The following is a 24,825-nucleotide window of genomic DNA, read 5'->3' as shown; positions in this document are numbered from 1 at the left end:
TGTTTTATAGATGGTATTTTATAAAAATATTGTTGAATTATTATAAATATTATAAAAAATTATGTATATTGTATATACAATATTATTTTAAGAATTATATTTAAATAAAGTTCTCTAGACACACGGAAATACAAAAGTAATTTAAACCCTCTTTAGAGCTGATGGCGCTGGGCAGTAAGACTCATTTAACTTACGTTAAAAGGCAATTAATTTCAAAGAACCAAAATAATTAAAAAAGAATGAACATTAAGTATATTTTAATAAGAATAATCCAAATATATAGATATAAAAAATTTTAATGTTTATCCTTTTTAATAAAGAAATTTATAATTAAGTGAGTTCAATATACCTATTGTTAGTTTCGGAGAGTTAAAATCACATGATAGGTTCAAAGTATAAACGACGAAGCATCTAAGATACAAAATAAGAACTCTATCAAGGTCTCCGTGTCACTAGGGGAAACCCCGTAGTCGTTTGACACGTGAAACATATAAAAGAAACGTTATGGTGAGTAGACATACCCACCTGTTATGTATGTGAGAGTCACACGCGATTCAACGACTTATTGCATTACAGGATTTTAAAATAAAGCTCTCGTATTACTTATCAAATCTCTCGTTTTGTAAAATTCATTATTGTCTATATAAGAGGGAAGAAGAAATAATCGAGTTTACACAAAAACAACTAACATGTAAACCGACTGTGAATTAATTACCGCAATTATGATTTGCAAATTTTGAAAAGTGGAACATATATCGATCAGTAAATTCTCTCTCTCTCTCTCTCTCTCTCTCTCTCTCCCAAAAGTTAATGATATGTTTCAATTATTATTTGTAACGATACAATAATCAAATTCATATATAATTAATATTTTTTCTATTATTTACGAATTAAATTACATATTGTTTGACAATTAAATGCCTGTACTATAAATTCGCAAAATATTTGATTTTACCCTAAAACGAAAAAATACATACACGGAAAAAACAATTTTGATAAAGTGTCTAAAAATTTAGCTACAGGTATGAATATAGATTTGAAAATAATTTTGTTGGCCTATCAAAATAATTACATAAATATAACATGTAGGCCACTCAATTACGATAAGTAATGTTGCATAATGTTTTAACATTTTAGCAATCAATTTGAATATTTTACATAATTATTTTTTGATGCTATCCGACAAAATTACTATATCTTCAGATCTGTATTTAGCTAAATTTTTTAATATTTCAACAAAACTGTCCTTTCCATGCAGGTATATATGTATGCATTTTTTACATTATTATAAATAATATGAAATTTCCCGTGTAGAAAATTGTTAGGACTTACAGAAGGGCCTTATAAGTATACCCTAAAATTTATCGCGGCCTATTAGGACAGATTACTTGAGCCCTACATGGCATGTAACAAATTGTTTACCAGGCCCCTATAAGGAAAAATTATCAGAGCCCTATAAGGAAAAATTATCATGGCCCTATAAGGAAAAACTATCAGGGCTCTATAAGGAAAAACTATCAGGGTCGTGTAAAGAAAATTTATCAGGGCCCTGTAAGAAAAATTATCAGGGCCTTATGAAGAAATATTACGGGAATTAATTTTATGTTAATTTGAAACGATCACCCATTCGAATGCGAACCACCATTCGCGTTGCTTGACCTCTGTTGTAATCGTACGGAAACTGCTACTTCGATGATCCACGGATGTTAATGAACGTATAGTTATGATATATCTGTCAATATAATCCTGATAGAAATTCGTGCAATTTAACTGAACATCCAGTCAGTATTTTTTTGTACGTGCCCATACGCACTTTTAGGGGGTGAAACACTCTTTAGAAAAAAATTTGGTTTTTCTCTTTTAGAAAATTTTTTTCTATCTCTTACAATTCCGACGATATTCGCTTCGAAAGAGAAAAATTAATTTTTTCCAAGGAGTGTCTTATCCTTTACATATAGGCACGTATAAAAAAATACGTGTCGCTTATTTTTGTCTGGAGAATAACATACTAATATAGCATCCCTAATAAATCCTTTCCAGGCCCTTATAAGTTAGCCCTAATAAATAAGTATTTACAAAATTAATACATCCCTATCAAATCCCGATAAGGGTCTCATCAAATATAAATAAGGAAGCCTTACTTATGGCATTCCTACCAAATCCCGATAAGGGCCTCATCAGAAATATGTTACATAGTGAAATCCCTAACAAATTTCTACACGGGTTGAACTCGAGCATTCGCGTAATGTCAATTTATTTATTGCACCTCGATTGCTTTCTAAATAACGGAAATAAATTATCTAGTAGAGTTTCTAATGTAGTTTCTATTTTATGTATTTATATTGTAAGTCATGCTTAAAATTTTAATCTTGTCAATCCTCAAATGTTTTATGGAAATGTAAATTTCATTTTAAAACATTATATAAAAAACATATAAACGGAAAGTTTCTGGCATTATTTTGTATACCATGTACTTATATATCCATCGAAATATTTTAAAATAATTTCAGTGTTTTCTTTTTTGATCTTTGATGTGATTTCACCCGTTGTTGATACATTCATTTTTCTTAAAACAATCCTAAAAGCAATGATAAGGAAGCCATACGAAAGTGAATCGGATGTCCAGAAGACAATTGCAAGGATTTCACCAATCTATATGTGTCAAAGGAAAGGAGGAAATTATATTATATTCAAGATAAAATATGTATAGCGTATGAACGCAGACGATTGTGTTTCGTTTATTTTTTCGGCTTACAGTACGTTTTTTTTACCGGAGTTATTCAATATTAACAAATATGATCGCAAAATTTTACGTTTATCCTACATTGTTAACGATAATACCAAACAAAGTGTTCAATTTTTATTCCTATATTTTTTGTGGAAGAGGAAGGGTACGTTGTGTATTCTGGTGATGATGCAAAGCTGCATTGTCTGTTCAAACAATATTTGTATACTCAGTTGTTATAACGACGGAAAAAGATACGATTTTATTATTTATTCTATTGCTCTATATATACATATATGTATGTGTGTATTATTATTATTATTATATAGTTTTAAGATGATAATAATAATACTTAAATTTTAATATATATTTTGCATTGGGTTTTGAACATTTTACCAATTAAAATATTGTTTATTTATTACTATTTTTAAACTGAGAACGCTAAATAAAAAACAAATAGTCCGTTCGAAAAATTCAAATAACGAAAGACCGTATATGATTTATTAATTATTAAATGCTTATATTAATCATATTTTATTTATATATTTTTCAAGCTTTTTCATTTAACGTATGATTAATCTTTATTATGAAAAGGAGTTATAAATTCAGGAAATTGATTTTTTAAAATAGAAAGCGGTTAAATAGTTACTTGATTTTAAAAATTATTAAGGTGAGAGTATGTATTTTTCAATGTAATTTGTTTTAAATTATTACGAGTTAATTAAGATATTGTAATTTCTGAATTAAGATATTGTAATTTGAAGCATACGGCAACTTCTACTTTAAGTGACGAAGATAGCTTCATACGAAATTAATTTAATTTTTATTATTAATCAATGATACCTCTCAAATCAGTTGATAACCATGTTAAAACGAAGGAAACAAAAATTATCTCTATGATTTTCTTGTGCGAAGATACTGACGATTGTATCGACCCGTGATCTTTATTCAAGAGTCGAACAGCGTACGTTTCTCAACAGCGGCGTATCATGTTTCAAAATACTTGTATTACACGAATTTTCACACCTGTTTTTTTAGCGTATCTGTCACGTTACGTAAAAAATACGCTGCGGCTTTCTTGCATGAATGTTATACGCGTACTGAATTTTCGAAACGCTGTAACTCCATGACAAATTAACGACATGCAACAAAAACTGATCTTCGTATACCAAGCGTTCACAGGTGTCTATATATGTTGAAGACATATTTTAGTCATAATACCTACATATGAACATAATGTGACATAAGAAATAATATACGAAAAAATTATATATATATATATATTGATACGAAATAATAAAATTAGCAATATAAAACATTGTTTTACTCTTACCGTCAAGTCACTAGTGAAGAAGCGATTCTTGTTTGTGCAAGTTTTTTTGAGTCTTTCGGTAATTATAAAAATTATACTACATTTTATTTTCCAAAATGAAGTTTCAATATTTATTCTAGATAGTTGAAAGTATATTGATGAATTTTTAGAGATTTTTTGAACCATTCTGAATAGATAAAAAAACCGATGGATTCTAGTAACCTATGTTTGAACGGATGAACCACCAAATTATACCTTGTATTGTAAGAGATAATTGTATCTTTCTCTTGATAAAACTGATATTATTTTAAAAATGCTGATATTTAATAAATAATATTTAACAATTATATAAGATTTTTTAATGATAATGAAAGTAAAGAATATAGAACTTTAAAAACAAATTATATAAGATCTGTAATCTATACAACTATAGTATATTTATTGATTATTGCAACTAATAATTGCTAAATTGTAATCAGTAAACTGATAGCAAAATATTCAACAGTATAAAATTCTACTAAATACAAGTTTTTAATTTAATATAACTATTTAAAAAATTTTTGATAAATTATGATTACATATAAAAAGCAGACGTCAGATCTTTTAAATCACGTTTGAAGAAGTTGATAACATCGTTCATCGAGGTTTCACAGTATAATCTTCGAAAAGTTTCCTTAGATACCTTCATCCTTCGACTTATGAAACTACTCACTGATCACTGGAATAGTTTCCCACTTACTGTGCCACCACCATATAAGGATGAGGGTAACGGCTATACTTTACCGTAACCATCCTTAACTTTCAATCCCGACAAGTTTGTCCAGCGTATGTTCCCTAAGGCGATAGGCACCAGAGTGCTAGTGGACAAGTAAGTTTAGTAGAGTCGGTTAACTTGCCAACCTGCGCAATTGCATTGGGTCAAACCATTTAATGGTGCTTTCCGAAACGTTTATTCCCTTCGGCGAAATGCCCACCCAAACGATCACAAAGCGGACAGGAAAACATACCGGCTGCGATGACAGCTTCGGCATATCGACGAGTGCAGCAATGAAAGTAGAAACGAATAAGACAAGTTTCATTCGATAGAAGATAACTGGTCAATACGTATTAAGCGTCATTTCGTATCGGACGCAATTTATTACTGCCTGGTGGGCTTGACAGCGTGGCATAACGAGAGACAGGAGGAAATGGCGGACGGAAATACGTGTTAAAGAGAAAATTTATCGATGATATTTAGGTCGGTACGGCCACCTCTGCGCTCGGAGTTAATGTCTTAAATTGGCTGTGAAATTTTCAATATCCATTTATCGAGATAAACGCTGATTTTTACGGCAAGATATACCAACGGTTGAGCATGTCGTAATTCATAATCAATGAATATGGTCTATAGAGGATGGCACATCGTAATATCCGATACATACCCGTAGCTAATTCAATCAGTTTAATCGCTTTTTGATTGGTTTTCACCAATCAAATTGGTGCAAATATTTTATGGCATAAGATAATATCATTATCTTGCATTACTTGCGTCATTATTGGCCCATTTACAAGTACTTTAATACTTATAAGTCTATCTTTTTTTATCAACGATTTTTGTTTCTTAACTGTTAATAAATTGATTGTGATTATTAATAACAAATCTTAACCATTACACTATAATTCTTTTTAATGAAAATTTAAATAGTTGAATTAGTTTATTTAAAAAAAATTATTAAATATAATATTTATTTAGAGAGAATATTAATATTTATTTGTTTATATATTTCGAAAAATGAAGACATTTTCGAAAATATTTTCGAATCTTTATTTTTCGAAAAATATTAATAGATTAATATTATATAATAATTAATATTAATATATTTTCACTAATGAAACGAAGTGTGCGTATGTGCTTAAAATAGTACATTAAAATTAACGAAATTAACTTGAGATACAAGAAACACGATATATTCGGTATAAATTCACGTCGTAATACATTAAATATTTCGGGCAACAGCAAATTTGCTGGCTTATGAAACTCCACGTTGTTTGCTTGTTTTTTTGTGGTGTATTATACAACGCGCTATTGTATACACACAAACACAGTCGGCAAGCTACCACTACCCACCAACATTCGAGCAAGCAAGTAACGGCGTGAGTCGCTCCGTGTATTGTCGCATTACTATTCGGAATACGATATATCGTTCTTTTTAGAACAATTGTCGTTTGATGAATTTCGAATTATTAATCAAGTGTACTTAATTAACATTTATGATTAGCGTAAATATGTCAGGATAACTATTTCATTTCACAAATTGAATAATTCCAACGAAAAGCCGCGATGTACCTGACGTTTATTAATAGTATTAATATTTTCTGTCTTTCGTGGAATAGCATATGTTTATCGAGAGTGTCATACAAAGCACTGTGCGATTATCATATTTGGTAATTAGTGTGTGGACGATCGCAATTAATCACGTTTTCACGTGATATTCACATTTTCACGTGAATATTGTGCAAAATATGGATTGTGCACAAAAAAAATCTAATCTAAAATCGGCTGAACGATGACGAAACCAAGAAGTAATTTCTCTTCTTTATATATATATTACCTATCTATTGTATATACAGAGAAAATTTTATATTTAAAATTACTATAATGTTGTAGAAGTTGCGGACTATCATGACAATTATAAGTTTAAATGATATAGCTTTTTTTTTTAAAAACAATAATGCAACGTAATTTTTACTCTTTCATAGTAAAAATTTTTTATTATAAAATCAAAACTTGTTGAATAAAAGTTAGTATTGTAAAGATAAGTAAAAAATATATACCTAGCAAATTTTTTTTTAGCAAAAATTTTTTATTACAAAATCAAAACTTGTTGAATAAAAGTTAGTATTGTAAAGATAAGTAAAAAATATATACCTAGCAAATTTTATTTGCGTACCATAGTAAAAATTAACTTTTCATTTAAGAATATAGCTTAAGCACTAACTTTTAACAAAAATTACTTTATTTATGTGATGATAAAAATTAGTATTACCATGGTAAAAGTTATGTCGGAATCGTGTTGTGATGGTCCATCGAAAATACAAGACATAATAAGGTGTAATTTAAAATTGTATTAAAACTTAATATAAAATTTTCTCCGTGTATGTAGTACATATTTGCGATATCGATTATTTCGTCTATTTAACTTGCTATAGACAATTTAAAAAATAAAAATTTAAAGAAAGATTTTTATATGTATGAAATGACGATTTTTGTATGAAATGCTTTTTAAAAAAAGAGGATTTTTTCTTTTGCGAAAAACTATGTTTTTATTTTAGTAAAGATTTTTAGTAAAAATAAAAAATGAATAAAATTTTGATAATTATCTTTAGGAGTTTTAATTATTTTGTGAACGCGCCGCTTTAATTTAAATTTTATATTTGTATGTTCCAGGTTAATCGTATTTACCAGAGCAGCCACAGCGTAGCGTCACAATACCATTGCGCATCATATTGGTAGGTTTCGAATTTTTTTTTATTTCAGTACGAGGTAATGGATCTCTCTGTGAATTCCACGAATAAAATGTCATCTCTTTCATAGATCCATTGCCTCAAAATGAGTAGCTGAAACTGAGATTATTGAGATGCAGATTCTGCGTATAAACATGCGTATGCCATGCGATTTGTAAATTACAGTTCAAATTCAACTGTAGTTGATTATTCTGTGCCGAGATATTCAGCACATCAGAGCAACCCGTGAAACTATCTGTTTAATTTCGCAGAAACCTCAGATCTCGCTTCTGAGTTTTCAGGCTCCATCGAGATCTCGTTTAAAACCTACAATTGTGTTCCTTTCGCTTTTTAAATTCATTACTCCGTAAATTGTACGAAATATTTTCATCATACGGAATATTCGTCATAAAAAAATCATAACGAACTTATTGATGCAATATATGTGCGACTAAAATTATATACTTTCTTTGTTCAATTAAATTAAAAACTATAAAAATAATAATAAGAAATTTATTATTATCAGATTTACAATATCATAAAATGGAGTAATTTTAGTTCAAAATCGGAGTAACTTTGGTTCAAATTTTGATAATATTCGGATAGCATACATGTTAAAATCGGGATAAAACGTCTTAAAATGTCTTTAAGTTTTTTTAAAGATATCTTCCGAATGTTCCGATTTTAACATATATACACTGTCTAGACTTTTTTAATTTGGACCAAAGTTACTTCGATTGGTATAATCTACAATTTTACTTAGATATTTCAGAATAAATAAAATAAAAAGTAAAGAGAGTCATATAAAGCTAAATGGAGAGCAATGTTTGTTTAATCTAGAATGTTACAAATTCTTCTCGACGTCAAATGTAATTTAGAAATACCCGAGTATATTAATGAATGAACACAGTTTTGCATTCAGAATTACATTCACCGGAGCCTATGTTGGCAGCATTTTAAGTGCAGTTCCGAAACAGGACAAATTAATTCGTGGCTAATGTAAATTTATAGCAATAACTGTAATAAACCGATATTACAACCGTTAAATCTCGCGCGCATTGGGCATTAATTATCAGATACCAAACTCAATTTGCCACACTTTGAGTACTTTGAGATAACGATCCCGTAGCGTCGAAACCAGAACAATTTGTCTATGTGTAGCTTACGTTAGTTGCTAAATTGACAACACTATTTAAGTATGATGTACGCTTGAGGCTGCCATTTTCATCACAATGGGAATGTTACTCAGCGCGCTGTTGCGAGAACTTCCAGATTCGTAAAACTTTCTCTGTGTTCTCAACCTAATTATGTCGGTCGGCAATACAAGAAATGCGTTTCATTATTAACGGGATGACTACTTGGAAAACCTGGAATTTTCAAGGAATTTCTTTTTTATCCTTAAAAATCAGGAAATTTTATGGAATCTTATAATATCTACTCTCAAGGAAATTTTTTTATTTTACTTATTCTGACTCTGAAAATATTATTTTTTCTTCGATCTCTTTTTCTTGATAATGCAAAATGTTGGCAATCAGCTAATAATAATAAGTATGCAAGGCACATTCGCGTATATTCACGTAAATATATTCTTGCGTATTTTGCAAATTTTTATTAAAAGAGTCAGGTTGATAGTACGAGACAGTACTCAACTGAAGAAAGTAACTCACTGATTACTATGTTGTAGTCAGTTTTCCTTATCCTACAGGTTTCATGGCTCCAATTACAGAAAATAGTCGTGGAACTCCTGTCTTTACTAATTTACAATAGTTTGTTTGCATTACTTGCACTTTAATTTATTTCAAAGTTACATTTAAAATTTATTATCTACTTTACCTGGATTTTTTTGATCAAAAATACTTGGAAAATCTGGGAATTTTCAAGGAATATTAATAAGATTTTAGTAAACATTCTGATTGAGAAATTGACACAAAATTGATTTTCAATATAAACGCGTTGAAATTTTAATGAATTTTCTATTTTAGATAAATTAAATGTACCATTTCGACTTTAGAAAAATCATAAATTTTCATAAAATCGAAAATTTTTTTTATACAATTTGAATTACTGATATTAACACAAATACATACTGTTGGTACTAATTCGTAATATTTCTCATATTTCATGTATTATCCCGTAATTTTAATGAAAATTTTAGTGAAATATCTTTACTAAGATAGGAATTCATTAGTTTCAAAGAGAAAATTATAATTCCGCGAATAAAATATCTGGAAATGGCATACGGTATTGCAGACACTTTATCAGCCCTTCGTAAAGACTCACGTTCTTCGAACAATTATCATCGTCGAAAGCCAGTGTAGTATGAGATTAATTGAATTACATTTTTTTCTGCATTCCTCTTTTCTTTGTACGCTTTTAATTCCGTACGATTAATCGAGGTATTCATGGAGAAAGACAGGGCACGAAAAAATGGACGAGAGTCCATTGGAAAAACGCTTCTAAGAAATGAATTAAATTCAAGCTTTCAGAGAAATACGCGGTCACTGCTGTCCAGTATCGCTCTCGTGCCATTTTTATTCGACGTGTAATACACGAACAAAGTGAGAACACTCGTTCTTGATGCTATACAATTTATTCCGACGGTAAATGCGCTGTTTAGAGTTTCAATCCAACGGGCAAAGATAGAAACTCGTACTTGTTAGAAGCAGCTTTATCACATTAAACGAGCGGCTATTAAATTCTCCGCCGGCAACATGAGATCTTTAAAGATACCATCGATAGTTTAATTGTGAATTCTGGTAAATAAATTTAAATCTGTAAAAAATAAATCCAACTTTTATGATGATAGTAATAGGAATGTACCGGATATCCGAGAAATATCCAGTATCCGACATTATCCAGCCGAATAGGCGAATGTTATTAGTATATCCAGTAATATATCTGGCTGAAATTTTATATTGATAGTTGCGTCATTATATTGCTGCAGAATTTTATTCTTTTCAGCTGAATTTCTCGCACAGTTCATCTTTCCTCTTTTCCTTTTCACGTTGGGAAGATAGAGATAATTTTCTGCGTCCGGCAGGATATCCGGGGAAGTATCCGGTATCCAGCCGGATAATTACCCTACCAAATATCCGACTGGGTATCGTATATCCGAAAACAATGTGACATTGAATATCCGATATCCGTTAATTTTACGATCCGGTACATCCCTAGTAAAAACTCATTATTAAATCTTTCACAAATATGGCAGAATTTTTTCAGATTTTTATGTGATCCGGAACAATAAAAAAAATTTCTCTGTTTTTTCAAGATCTTTACACAGAAAGATATCAATCTATTGCTAAGAAAGATAATTACTCAATTTACTTTGTTTCTTTTAATTTATTAATTTTAATTGGTTATTTTTATAAAAGAATATTTTCTTGGTAATAATCTCAAAATATTTATTACGAATAATTTTAAAACAACTTATTAATAGATACTCAAAACAAGAATTTATTTTTTTTTAAGGATATCATAAAATTAATCGAAGAAGACTTTATTAATAAGGAAATCGAATTTGTTTTAATTTAATAGTCTTGGTACTACGATTCAGAATATATTTTAAATAAATTTGATGCTTAATTGTGATAAACTTGTGATAGATTTGCGGACATATGAATTTTTTAAATATTTAAAACAAGTAATTATTATTTGCGTACACAGTATGTAATACATACTATGTATCTTTCTGGGTGTATTGTTGACAGAAGAATTGAAATTTCATGTTGCCAGCGGAAAGTGTTCATTTTTTTAGCGTAGCACGTACTATATTGACTGTGTTGATCAAAGTAAAAAGTAAAAGCGAAATATTGTACATTGCTCTCATTGATATTTCGTACAAAGTCGTGCGTGATTGCCATATGCTGTCTGCTATCGCGGAAAAAGAAAAAAAAATCCCGCGGAAAACGTAGTCGTTGCTTTCTCGTCTTTTTGAAAAGTCGTAATGAAATTCTACTCACGTTAATGGCTAGGTAGTAATTTAATTTCATCGAGAAAAGGAACAACGTAATTCTCTTTTCCTCTGCCATATACATGTGATATACTCCATTTTCAGAAGAAGAGGTCAACGTACACTCTATTTCACCAACACAACAGAAGCATCTGCGTTTCTGCCTTTATGCTTGCGAATAGTACGTATATTTTCTCAAGGTAAAGATACATCGAAAAGTAATATTGCACTTTCTCGTACGTGTCGAGAGATCGTCAAAATTTACAGAACAGAATTTCTAGTATCCCCCCCTCCCCCTCCCTATTAGCAATTATGCTATTTTAGACGAATGTATAGTAACTACAATAAATATATCGAAGTACTCTTAAATGTATTAAATTACCGCAGAGATTAAATGTGATTATACACTTTTGCATGCAATGGTGTAAAATTATTCATGGAAATACCTAAGTAATTTTCAATTAGACCTCAATGTGACGCGGGGACCAGCCAATAAGAAGCGTAAACTTTTTTAATTAAAGGGCTGTCCCCGGAGTTTTAAATGAGTTAGTGACGCTGACGGGTAGTAGTAGAAGGAAAGTGAATGAAGCGTGTGCAGGAAGAAGTAGAAGCCAGATAAAACGGGATAGTAATGGTAGTACTGCAATAGACTATGATGGAAAGAAGGAGTAGTTACGAGTCCAAGTATCTCGAACAGTGAGAGCTCTATTCTTCACCGGCAAGAGAGAAAGCTACGGTTATCATAAAATCATCCCATTTAATTACCGCGACCAATTAACAATTTTACTGCAGACAGCTTTCGTGATAATGAACAACGACGTCGATTAGTCGATACAAAATTGTATGAAGCGGTAGGAATATAAAATATAATTCCGAAAATATAAAATTTAAATACGAATACTCTTTTCTTTTGACGAAGAATACTTTTATTAAATTGCTTTTGATTTATGTAAAACATTCTAATTTACCTCTTGAAATATTACGTTAATATTTTCTTGTTTTTAGTTATTGATTTGCGTAAATTTTGAAACTTATACAAACGAAAGTTATAAATAAGATTTACAAGTAAAAATAATGCAAATTATATTTTACATGGATTTTACTTTAGACGTTACTTGTAAGTTATTATGTCTGCTTTTCCAACGATAAAGCAGAGACGCGAGTAGATGTAGTGGGTTATTTCACTGCTGTATACGAAACTCCGGAACAAAGCTGTTGGGATATTACTGATCTCATTAAAAAGTAAGTGTCTACCGGCGTTACGCTCGTATATGAGGCGATACAGAGTCTATATAAAGGAAGTTAATGGTTAAAATAACAACTCGATATTAGCAATCTCGTTATGTACAAAATTATTTGTAATGCAAGAAGGAAAATGTATTTCTAATCGTACTTATTACGGAAAACGCAATATAAATAATACGATAAAAAATCGTTGAAAGATTTTTATTTATCGCGTGTGAATAACATTTTTTATTTTCATAAGAAAATTTCCATTTTAAGAAATCTTTTCGTATTTATTTTTATTAAAAAATGTATATGTGAATTTAGAAACAGTTGATAAATACGAATAAAATTAGAATTCGATGAAAGATAGAATCAGTATTTAATTTTAAATTCTTCATTTTATTAGCTTTACAGAAAAGTTAACTTAGATGTTATTTTATTACGTATATATTAAGTGCTTATTCATTCTGTTAAAGAAAAACACAAGTGGAAATTAAATCTAGAGAAAATGAACGCGGAATATTCATGATACGCTGATAAGACGCAATCCTTAGGCACGTGTGCAAGTATTTTAACAAGGTAAAATGAGGTATCTTATATGCAAAAGCATACCTTTCCTCTTCTGTAACTTGCTTCATCCTCCAGCGATGTATTTATAAAACATACTTTATTAATAATATCCTTTGTAGCAATTGCATGCAATTAATTAATAACAGTATTTATTAAAAGCAGTTCTTTACTACAATCATAACGATAGATTGTAACGAAATGTAATGCACTAATATAATGAATGTAAAAAATCTAGTCGTTTGAAAAAAGATATGAGATTTATATTTTTAAAAATATCACAAATGAGATACTGAAGATGCGATGGTTTTTTCGTGACTACGTTATTTTATTCGCTCACTAAATGTCTTCCATAAAAAATTCATTAAACTTATACGCGATTTTTATATAATACGTCGGTAGAAAAACTTAATCTACCTATATTTTTACTAGCATATATGAAATTTCGTAATATTTTCACAGAATTATATGAGGTATTTCGTGGAATACGTAGCGACGAATGTTTCGGGCAAAATGCAAGTTACAGACTCTCGTGGAATTACAGACAATAAAAAAATAAAGTTTATGAAAATTTCGTAGAAAAAGAATTCACAGAAAGAATATTACGCTATTACGCGAATATTATGATACGTGTATCACTACTGATAATATATGATATATATGTTAAGTACGTCTCATTAAATTTCGCTATCGACAGTCGTGCGAAGATCAATTCTTTATTGTTCCACCTTTTATTTGATGAAACAGAATTAACCGTGAAATAGCGAATTAATAAATGGAATTTTTCGGCCATACACTCGGCTCTCTATGTGAGTTATAATTAAATTCTACAAATACAATTATATTGCGTGGAATAGAAAGATTGAATAAATACAGAACTAACATTATTAACATGAGCAAAAATGGATATTGTATTGATTTTATTAAAAATAGATGAATAGCCTCGTATGCTGTTTTTACACATATGTATATTTAGTTAAAAATATTTCGACAAAATTACATGTATCGTTACGCAGAACCGATCATCTGTAACATGCATATGTAATCGCGTATGCTGAATTAAGAGTTCGATAATGCAGGACATTTAAAATATTCGGCCGATAAAAGCTGACACTGTTAACATGTTATCGCATAAATTTTGTCAAACATTGTTACCTATTTGCATAAATATAAATGACGTGAAAAGCATATAATGTGTATGAATATAATAATATATTTGCTACTAACAGAAACTGAAAATATCAAATATCCTTTACAAACGCGTATCCGTATTATATTAATTATTTTATTGATACCTTTCGCGAGATCATAAATAATTGATCTTTATTCAGAGCGCTCAAGAGTCATCAAATAATATTATAGGAATACATAATACAAAAGAAAATTAAATAGAATTACGTATAATTTGTGAGACAAATATGGCTCGCATTTTTGGAATAACAATTAATGACTGATTTGAAGAGATTTTATTGCTAATGATAATTTATATTGACATGATCGGGGGAGAATTCCTTAGTTCAACGAGAGACTGACTTTAATTAACTGAATTGTTCACTCTTGTTCAGGGACCCATAATTATTCCTCAGATGTAGATCACGATGTTAATCGACCCGAATGTTCATCCCGCTGTGCATGCTGTACAGCCTTTCTTAATGAAATATGAATACGGGGTGAGAAAATTCAAATGTGAACTTACAATTCTGTATAAAAGCCATTACTCGAGCGTGGGAATGAACGGAATTTAATACAAACGCGCTGTACACGGTGACGATTTTTAATGGAACAACTAATCTTTATTTTCAACGTGAATTAAATTTATCTCGTTTAATTTTTTAGTAAGCCCTTCTAGGCTCGCGGTAATCTTTCGTCATATTTAATCTCGCACCGAAAAGAATATATCGCTCGGTTCGTTTGCTATTTGCTCACTGAATTTATCATCCATTTAATAACGTCATAGCATAATTGTTTTTTACGTTATTTGCAAAGTCTAGGATTTTGTGCTATATCTCGCCTACGGACGCGTTAGAATTTATAATTAATTACCGTAGCATGTTGCACGTTTCATGAAGGTTTTCTTGTAGAGATACATGAACTTACGTAACACTATCTTTTATTTGCGTATAATCAACGAAGAGCCGTGCTATATGCTGTGCATCTGAAAATGGGGTCAAACGTTTCGCGTGTAATGCGACAACCGACAAAGAACTGCAAAAGACATTTTCTATTTTATTCATATAAGAATTTTATGTAAAGAAATTCATATCTATTTCTATACTGAGAAACAAATTGTACATTTGACTAAATTAATTCAGTTCGTTTTTACTTCTTTCAATGAAGAATATATGTATTTATTTATAAACATATAAATACATCCTTCAACGAAAAAATAAAGACAACTACATAATATATTTATGTAGTTGTCAATTGTTAATCGATTTGATCTTGTTAATCAAATAAATAATTAATTTAGTCAAATGAACAATTTTTTTCAGTTTAACCTTCACGAAAAGAAGGATTTTACTGAAATATTTAAAAATTTAGCTAGATACACAGATTTTAAAATAATTTTGTTGAACCATCAAAATAATTATGTAGGTAACTTAAGTATAATGAGCAATGTTGTAAAAAAATTTGATATTCTAGCAATCAACTTGAAAAAAAAAACGTTCTATAATATTTTAATAATTCAACAAAATTATTTTTAGAGCTGAATCTAACTAAATTTTTAAGTACACGAAGAGAATTTTTTCTTAGAGTTTACTCTCATTAACTAATAAAATTACAATAAAATATTAAATAAGTTTGATTAATTTTATTAAAGCGCATATGGTAAAAATCTCTTTAAAATATTGTATTGTACCACAATTATATCATATTTTCAGATTAATTTTAAGAGAAAATTCTTTCCGTATACTTCAGTAAAACCGTTCTTTCCGCGTATTACGACTTGTACCATTAATTATGATAAAAAAGTGCATGCATAAAACAATGGTATGATCTTCAAAAGCATTTGTGTATTATATGGTTGCAAATTGGTACTTGAACTCATTAACTTTGTATAAGAATTTTTAACAGTGCCGAATAAAGAGATCGTTCTGATGATAAAAATAAATCTTTAAAAAATGTTCGCGCGCTCCAAGGTTTCCCACTTCTGCATTTCCTTTCCAAGGTGAACGATTTAATGTCGATGCCAAGTTCTAATTATTCGCTTATTATTGATAAGTAGTTTTCCAAACGATTTTTTATGTTAAAGTACTTACACGTAATTTCTCGCTTTCAATGCTTTAGTGCATTTCTGAACATGAATTATACTACGAATGCTTGTTTTTTTGTTTATAATTTTTACATATTTGGAGAACTTGAGAAACGAAAAATTATCGAGATTAAGAGAAAAATAGTAGTTAATCCTGCCACTGCAATGTTGCTGCAGAATGAATGCATATGGTTAGATCAAAGGATTTACAACCTTTCCTTCAACGTTAGACTTTTATCTTCGTTTCCTTTTTACACGACGTCTGACCGCACGATGCCCACATCGCAAAAGCACAATGGTAGTTTTTGAAGAGCGTCTTGATCCCATTTACTTTGACCAAATAAAGTAAAACGTGAACAAGCATGAAATGTTTCTTCAGAACTATTTCTAACATTGAAAACGTTTAAAAGTGTCATTTTATATCTTCGTGAATGCTAGATAAATTATGCAAAAAAGGTTAATTATAAAATGTTTGCTGAGGAAAAGTTAATTTGAAATTGTTGAGAAAGTTTGCGGGTGAAAAGAAGTGAATTTGTTCCGGGACATTTTGTATAATTCATTTTGGGCAGATCGAGCTATCGACTTTAAAGTTTAAGAATCGACAAAAGAGGCTGGCAAGGTACGATAAATATGCAGCGCTTCCTTTACGACATCTTCAACCGCGTCGAGGACGACCGATTTGCGCTTGAATTTCGTGGACGAGCGCGTCGCGTGCTTGAGAGGGCTCAGTAAAGAAAAAAGAAAAAAACAGAAGAAAAAGACCAGAAGTAAATGGAAATTGAGAAAATCGACAAGAACCAGGTCGAGGTTCGAAATTCCACGAAAGTCTTAAGTTTCGAGAACGGGAAAACGCCACTGCGACTTCGCTTGGATAACTAGGAATCACTTAATCGGCTCGTCGGTAGTAAAACGCGGTAAAAGTATGTCAACTGTTCCAGGAATGACTCTCTATAAATTTGTAGAATGTAATATCGCTCGTGCGACATCTGCTATTTTAATAGAAAATGATTTTTTATAAATGCATTTTTTAAAAATTGCAAATTATCGATATTTATGTATTATAATGTATTTATAAACCATATATAGTATTTATAAAATGTAGGAGTCTCACATTCTTTTAATTCAATACATTATGCTATTTTTTAAATTCGATTGAACAATATACAGTATATACGGTGCATTTCTTCCGCGATCCACTCTCCGTAGTGGCTCGCTGTCAGCGACGACGCTGAAATGTACTTTCAAGTTTTTCCCTAAGCAATTTTTCTCACTCCCGCGTTATTCTATATATCAATGCCAGTTCCGTAGCATAAAATCTTACGCGATAAATTCCATATTTATGCAATCTACCCTCTATTCAAAAATAACTTTTTCACTTCAGTGGCAGGATACAAATATTTACGTAAACCCGGGTTACGAGCACTGAAAAGAGCCAGTGTCCCGTTGAATTCACTGAATTCACTGATTTAATGTTCATGTCCAGTTGCCTAGCGCGGGATACTAAAACGAAACGGGCGTATAGAATTTTAGGTACGCTTACATACTTGAGAAGAAACGGCTGCTACTCTATCTTATATAAATCTATCTATGTATATATGAAAGAACCGGCCCACAACTGCTGCGCACTTTTTAATCTTTCCTCTGGAAAAATTTCTTTCATGAATCCATTAGTAAAGTACTTCTTCAGTTTTAATATTATGTCGCTTTTTATAACTGCTAAATGTCAAATTAAATTCCTATTAAAATGAACTTTAAGACATTTTTACATACTGCGGAAAAAATTGAATGCTTTTAGCAAAATTGTTTGGTTGACGGTATTTTCAATAGCAACTAAATATTTTGTTTACATAATAAAAAATGTAATTGTTTCTACGAAATATATTTTTTGCTTTGTAAATAACAAAAATATTTGTTTATATCGTGTAGTTTGCATAATACTGCAATTTTGTTTGGTGCTTTTTGACCAAAAACTTTGTTCGGTACATTTCAATCAAATTTTTGTTGTTACAACAAAATATTTGTTCATAAAACAAAACATTTTTCCTAGTATATATGTGTTACTTGTCATCTGATTTGAAAAGTGTCATTTTAATATTCAATGAACTCCATGTATTATTCCATATATCTGATTATTACGAATTCATCATTTAAAGAATTAAATGATGATGCTATAATTAAAAATGTAAAAATTTGTGATATATTTAAAACACATTATTTGATTACATTGACATTTTATGTTTATATACTGAAAGAAAAGAATAGCTGCAACTATTATAATTGAGCAATAGTTTACACTTATTTTTCAATATATTTTTTTAATAGAATTATAATTATTATTAGATATTAACATTACAACAATAATAATTATAAAAACGGAGCATCTAACTATAATTATTTTACCATGCAATTATAATACTAAACACTAAACACTTTTCAGTTAGTGTAAACGTTGTATGTAAATGTTACCCACGAGCTATGAAATAGTTCCGTATGGCTAAACCAAGAATTACGACAGATAAGCAAGTCGATGACAATATGCTCGAAACTTCAATTGAAAGATTATGACAATCAGGGATCTTAGCCACTGTGTAAGTTACGGTTAACATGAGTTCCTTATCAGAACAAGCCATCGGCATAGCTGTCCACAGAAGGGCAAGACTACTACCGTCACGCATCCTTGACTTAATAGCTCTTTCAATAGCGAGCATCGAGTTTGCCGAAGGTGCACGCTGTATTTCACCGTCGCCAATTTCCGGCTCCATTCTATAGAACCGCGTCGGCAGAGGCAAAGTCATACGCCTGGTGAGTCAGATATATGGCAGCCATGACGAGGATCAATAAAAAGACAAGAGAGAATCGAGATAACATTCACTTGATGTAATATAATATCGGAGCAAAAAATGATCTTTTTATTAGACGCAGCTTGCGCAAATAACTTGATAAATGAGATCAACGCGCTAGAATTTTAGTATAAAAAGTCTGCCGTTACGATCGTTTTTCTTTTTGATATTCTCTCTTCTATATGATAAATGTGAAACTGATTTCTTGCGACATCTATAGAATATGTGTTGTCTAATTTATTTTGTATTAAAAGACTTACATGTTTATTAAATCTGATTTAATAGATTTGTATTGTAATGTGTATATACACACACACATACATATATATATATATATATATATTTAAATTTAAACGAAAATTTGTATATAAGGGTTTTCGAAGTTGCTAATTACGATTATAGAATTACAATTGTGAAATTAAGAATAGTGTATGTGATTTGGTTGATTTTTATTTTCAAAATTTAGAGAGTATCAGTTATTATAAAATAGGATATATAATTAAGAAAATAATATTAGCTAGATTTGTAAAAATCAGTCGCAGTCACTGTCGAGATCATTACTATCTTCGAAATCAAAGTCAGAATCATGCATATCAAAAGGATTTTCAGACTCATCAGGGTAAAATAAAAGCTCCAAGGCCTCCAATGACAACTTTTTACTGATTTTGGGAGTCATTTGTCTCATGCTCGAAAGATACCATGAGCCAGTGAAATACATCTTCCATTGTGTTTTTGCGTGAATTTTTCCTGGAAAACGCTTCACGATATTTTTTTATATCCTTATTTCTGGCTTCCTAGGTATCTTCGGATAATTGACCGATTGGCAATACGGCTGATTGAATTATTTGAGCTCCATGTATTAAAACTTTATGAACTGTCGTAACATATAATATCAAGGAAAGTTTTCTATGCGGATTTCCGCAGTATCAAGACAATATTTTTGAAATTTTTCTATGTTCACATTGTATCTACTAGACATGACCTGTAAGATGACATGAAATCGTTTAATGAAATCTTCGTCCAATCCCAGGATTGCAGCAGACACTGATGAGTGTTCAAAAAATCGACTTGCCGTCGTTGGAGCTGCCATAGTCTGGTTTGGACGATCCACAAGAAGACCTAGCTGTGTTTCGAACCCTTTTTAAATTGTTTTTTTCCGATTCTCAAGTGCAGTTTTCTCTTCCGTTGATCGCGCTTGCCATTTCTTATTGTCGAGTTTATATCCAAGATGCAACAAGTACTCAAAAAAAATGGATCCATGCGTGTAACAACGTCAATTTCTTTATGTTTTACTAAATCAAGATTATTAAATTGTTTTGACGTTGCTCCGAACAAATAGCAGCGCATAGATGATTTAGTACATGTTACTGCGTTACATATTTTGCCATCAATCATGGTAAAAATCATTTCGTAATGTATTATTACTGCTTTTCCGTCCCAAACAGTTTTAAAAGAAAGAAGCGACTCAATTTGATCTTCAATATACTTCTTTTCATTTAAAATAGACTCTACATTTTCGTGTAAAAATTGTAGCCTTATAGGTTTACAAAAACGAGTTGACGCGAAGGCGCCGGATTTTTCCATATCACTACTTTCTTTTGTGTATTATCTTTGGAAACCAGTTGCAAGGGAACTAATGAAGTAATAAATGTATTTGCGTCCGTGCTAGTCTCATCAGTAAATTTTTGTTTGTACTCGCTTTGGTTTGAAATACCATTACATCCCCATTTTTAAATCAACCTGGCATTTTTAAGAATTTCCGGAAAATAATATTTTTATGAAATCCTTTTGAACACGTAAAATTCTTTCAGATGTATGATTTAGGAGTGCCTGTACACTGACTTCCGCACAAGTCTCAGTTATTTTAATGTCTCTTGGGTAATGTTGAGCTTTGCCATGGTTTCTAAAATTTCCTCGTGAGCGGGATATGTAAGACCGTTGTGTTTTTTCATTAATTTTCTAGTAATCGGGTACTGACTTTTTGATAACTTTCCTTTAATGACATCGGAAAACGTAACATTGCCAAATACTTCAGTATTAGAGGGAGTTGCGGTTAATTTTAATGCTGTTATATATTTATCAACTTGCGTTAGTGTCGATGTAATTTCTTTGTTAATACTGGCAGCACTAGAAGCCCCAGAAGAACGACGGCTCCTTGCAGTAGTCGACAATAATTTTGCTAAACGTAGACGTAGTCGATGTAAGTCAGAGACTCTTCTTCTCTTGGTTCGATCACTTGCTTTGCCGAAATTCGTAAAAGGTCGATCATATTTCTTTGATTCCGCGGATTTCGCCGTATTCGTTTTAGCTATACTTGAATCCGCATGTTCTTCATTACTCGTACAAACATTCTGTGGAATACATAATCGAATTGTTATGAGGAATTTTGAATCTTATATTGAGTTTTTTTTAAATTGAAATTAAAAATATTTCTGTATTAAATTTCAAAGACAATAATATTAGTAAAATCTTTCGAAATACGTTAATAATCGTGGAAGAAGAAAGCCACTCTTCATTTTCTTTAAGAAAGCGGTATACGGTTCTTCGAAATTGTATCCATCTCGATTCAAGCGGGGACAACAGTTTCTTGATGTTTCTTCGATCATTTACATGGATTTCAAAAGAACATTGCAATCTTGCAGCACAATATTGTTCGATTAATTGGAGCTGCTTGTCTAAGTTCGAATACCATTTTTTTGGTGCAATCTCAAACAGGTCCCGCCCAGTGCAGACCACTTTATTAATACACGATCCTAAAATACAGACATAATGTAGTAATATGAGCAGATTTTTTTTCAGAATAAGTATTATTTAATCGTATAATAAGAAAAATTATTTATACAATTTAATATTTTTGCGGAGCGTTATTGGAATGATTAATTGCAAATATTTATGATTCAACATTTATAATTCAACGATACATTAAAATAAGACACCCTGTATATACATTCAGATTATCTCGGCGATGAAAAGCCGAGGTAATTTACTATATATCTTTCAAGAGCAGGTAGTTCCTGACCCTTCTGCGTGCCTGTGCATCGAGCCTAAAGCTAGCCGCACACGATGCATAATTTCCTGCATAATGGACTTACATGCTGCTGTGCTTGCTCTGATGCGTGCTAAACACCTTGGTGCATTGAGCGAAGTATACTACCATCCTTGATTTCTGTGTTTGATATGGTGCATTATTTCATGCTCGTTTTCTTGCACGCGCCAATCAAAACGTTAAGAATCACTCACGTGATTGATTGGTGTCATGCATATGTGAGATATATAGGTTAAAACCAAAGACATAGAGTGCGTTCCGTTTCTCGCATGATACGCATAATGCATCGTTTATCCTTGTTACTTACCAAATGTTAAACAAGGACAATGGATGCATCATGCGCATCATGCGCGATACGGAACGCACCTATAGAGAATGGACTGCGCGATCCGTGTGTCAAAATGGTCGATAAGGATGAGAGAGAGGGACCGTGGTAGACGGCCATTTCTATCTCTTTCCATTCAATGGTGTAATGGGAGAGAGAATGAGAGGGAGATTGGCCGTTTCCCACGGTTCTCTCTCTCGTTATTGTCGACCAATTCTCTATTGGCCGCAGCACACGCTCTTGCATAACGCATAATGCATAGTGCATAAAGGAATCAACCAATCAAAATTCTTTTCCATGGAATGAGAGGAAAGAAAAAATTTTGATTAGTTGATTCGCTTACGCACTATGCATTATGTGTTATGCAAAAGTGTGTGCTGCGGCCTTATGTCTTTGGTTAATTAAGGGCATTCCACACGAACTTGCATAGTCGCATAAACATATGCATAAAGAAAATCATTCAATCGTAGTTTACGTTTATCTGTATGACAGAAATGTGATTGGATAATTTTCTTTATGCATATGGTTATGCGGCTCTGCAAGTTTGTGTGGAATGGCCCTTAGAGCCACCACAGTTGCCACCTTCGTGTGATGACGTTTATCCAGCGAACCGAGCAAAGTAACATGCATTGATCAGCATGCAAGAGAGTAAGCATGAAAATCACGCATCGTGTGCGGCCAGCTTAACCGAATAACTGCCAGCCGAACGGCTAGCGTCGATGTATTCAAAATAACCTTACAACAACAGGGGCAAAATTTGTTTTCAAAATTTCAACATCTTAACGTATATGCTTCATGTACCTAATAACTTCGCAGCTCTTCGTGGCGTGATAACTTTTTCGATGATTTACGATAAAAATTTTTATAAGCGAAACAATTGTACAGGCAGGTCTTTGATATGATTTTTTAAACACGCCGAATATACGTTCATGAAAACGTAATCGATATACGCAAATGTTCTACATACCTTTATTAACACCCTCCATCAAGCAGAATTGAGAAAAGACTTTCTAATAAAAAGTTACACACACTTGAAAAGTGATCAAAATGTCGGACGCGCTAAGCGAGATTCACCGTCTTCCAAGAACAGTCACTTCGAACTAGAGGCCTAAACACAATGCGAGGCGATAGCGATAGCGATAGCGATAGGAACAGAGGAATCCAGCATACGGGAATACATATGTCAATGCCACAGACTTCCATACATCATCGAATTTTTCATTATCGCCCACTTGGTTATCATCGATGTCTTGTATGTCTAATGTATGCTCATTTGATCGCATTTTTAAAAACGTACCAATAGATGGCCCACCCTGTACTATCGATAATGTACTATCCTTGTGGTAATTATTATTACAATAATTGAAATGATTCATTTTTTAAGTTTCTTACGCCGTGAGAACACTAAACAACTGTACAATTCACACAGACGATGGTACTGACGCATGTGCATTGCGAACATTTGGGACTCTATATCTTTCTCTCTCGCACAGATGTTGACTTCACGTTTGGTATATGGATAGCATAGGCAATTCCGCTTCCAGTAGTATATGTTTTAAGGCGATAAATTTCCGACGAGTTGAAATTCTGTGGCTATCGCCTTATAGCCTACCAATCAGCGTTCAGATTTTTCATTCTGTTTATTTACGCTATAATCTCTTTTCACGATATCTGTCAATATCGGTTCAATTCCAGTTTCTACTCCTGGTTTGATTGTGATAAACTTAAAAAATGGATCATTTCAATTATTGTAATAATAATTATCATACGGATAGTACATTATCGATAGTACATTATGACATACAAGACATCGATGATAACCAAGTGGGCGATAATGAAAAATTCGGTGACAAACTTTTAATCGATCTGCTTAAAAAATACTTAATTGAAGGTAATTTTTGTCTTGTAATGACTTAATGTGACTTAACGTTTTTAGGTTACGTCTACTGAAGCAGAAGAGCATACTACAGTATGTGCGCGATCTGATTGGTTGGCCTTTATTTCTTTCGCCGCATTGTGCAACGGGAGGCGATAGTTTATATATCTCTTATTTCTATATTATTCCTATCGCTATACTATCGCTATTGCCTCGCAT

The 24,825-nt window shown here is 31.4% G+C and overlaps 1 protein-coding gene and 1 long non-coding RNA gene across 11 annotated transcripts in view; one reads left to right on the top strand and one right to left on the bottom strand.

The window, feature by feature from the left end:
- The window catches only part of rg (A kinase anchor protein rugose), a 389,200-nt gene that overhangs the window by 244,884 nt on the left and 119,491 nt on the right, over positions 1-24,825 (bottom strand). The window lies entirely within an intron of this gene.
- Positions 1,950-24,351, top strand: LOC108760561 (uncharacterized). Its single transcript, XR_001940088.1, has 4 exons — positions 1,950-1,962; positions 7,117-7,128; positions 19,783-19,786; positions 24,291-24,351. It is a non-coding gene; the product is annotated as an uncharacterized LOC108760561 (long non-coding RNA).

This window comes from Trachymyrmex cornetzi, unplaced genomic scaffold (assembly GCF_001594075.2).
Source record: "Trachymyrmex cornetzi isolate Tcor2-1 unplaced genomic scaffold, Tcor1.1 scaffold227, whole genome shotgun sequence".
In the NCBI taxonomy this organism is placed as follows: domain Eukaryota; kingdom Metazoa; phylum Arthropoda; class Insecta; order Hymenoptera; family Formicidae; genus Trachymyrmex; species Trachymyrmex cornetzi.
This window is presented reverse-complemented; position numbering and strand designations above follow the sequence as displayed.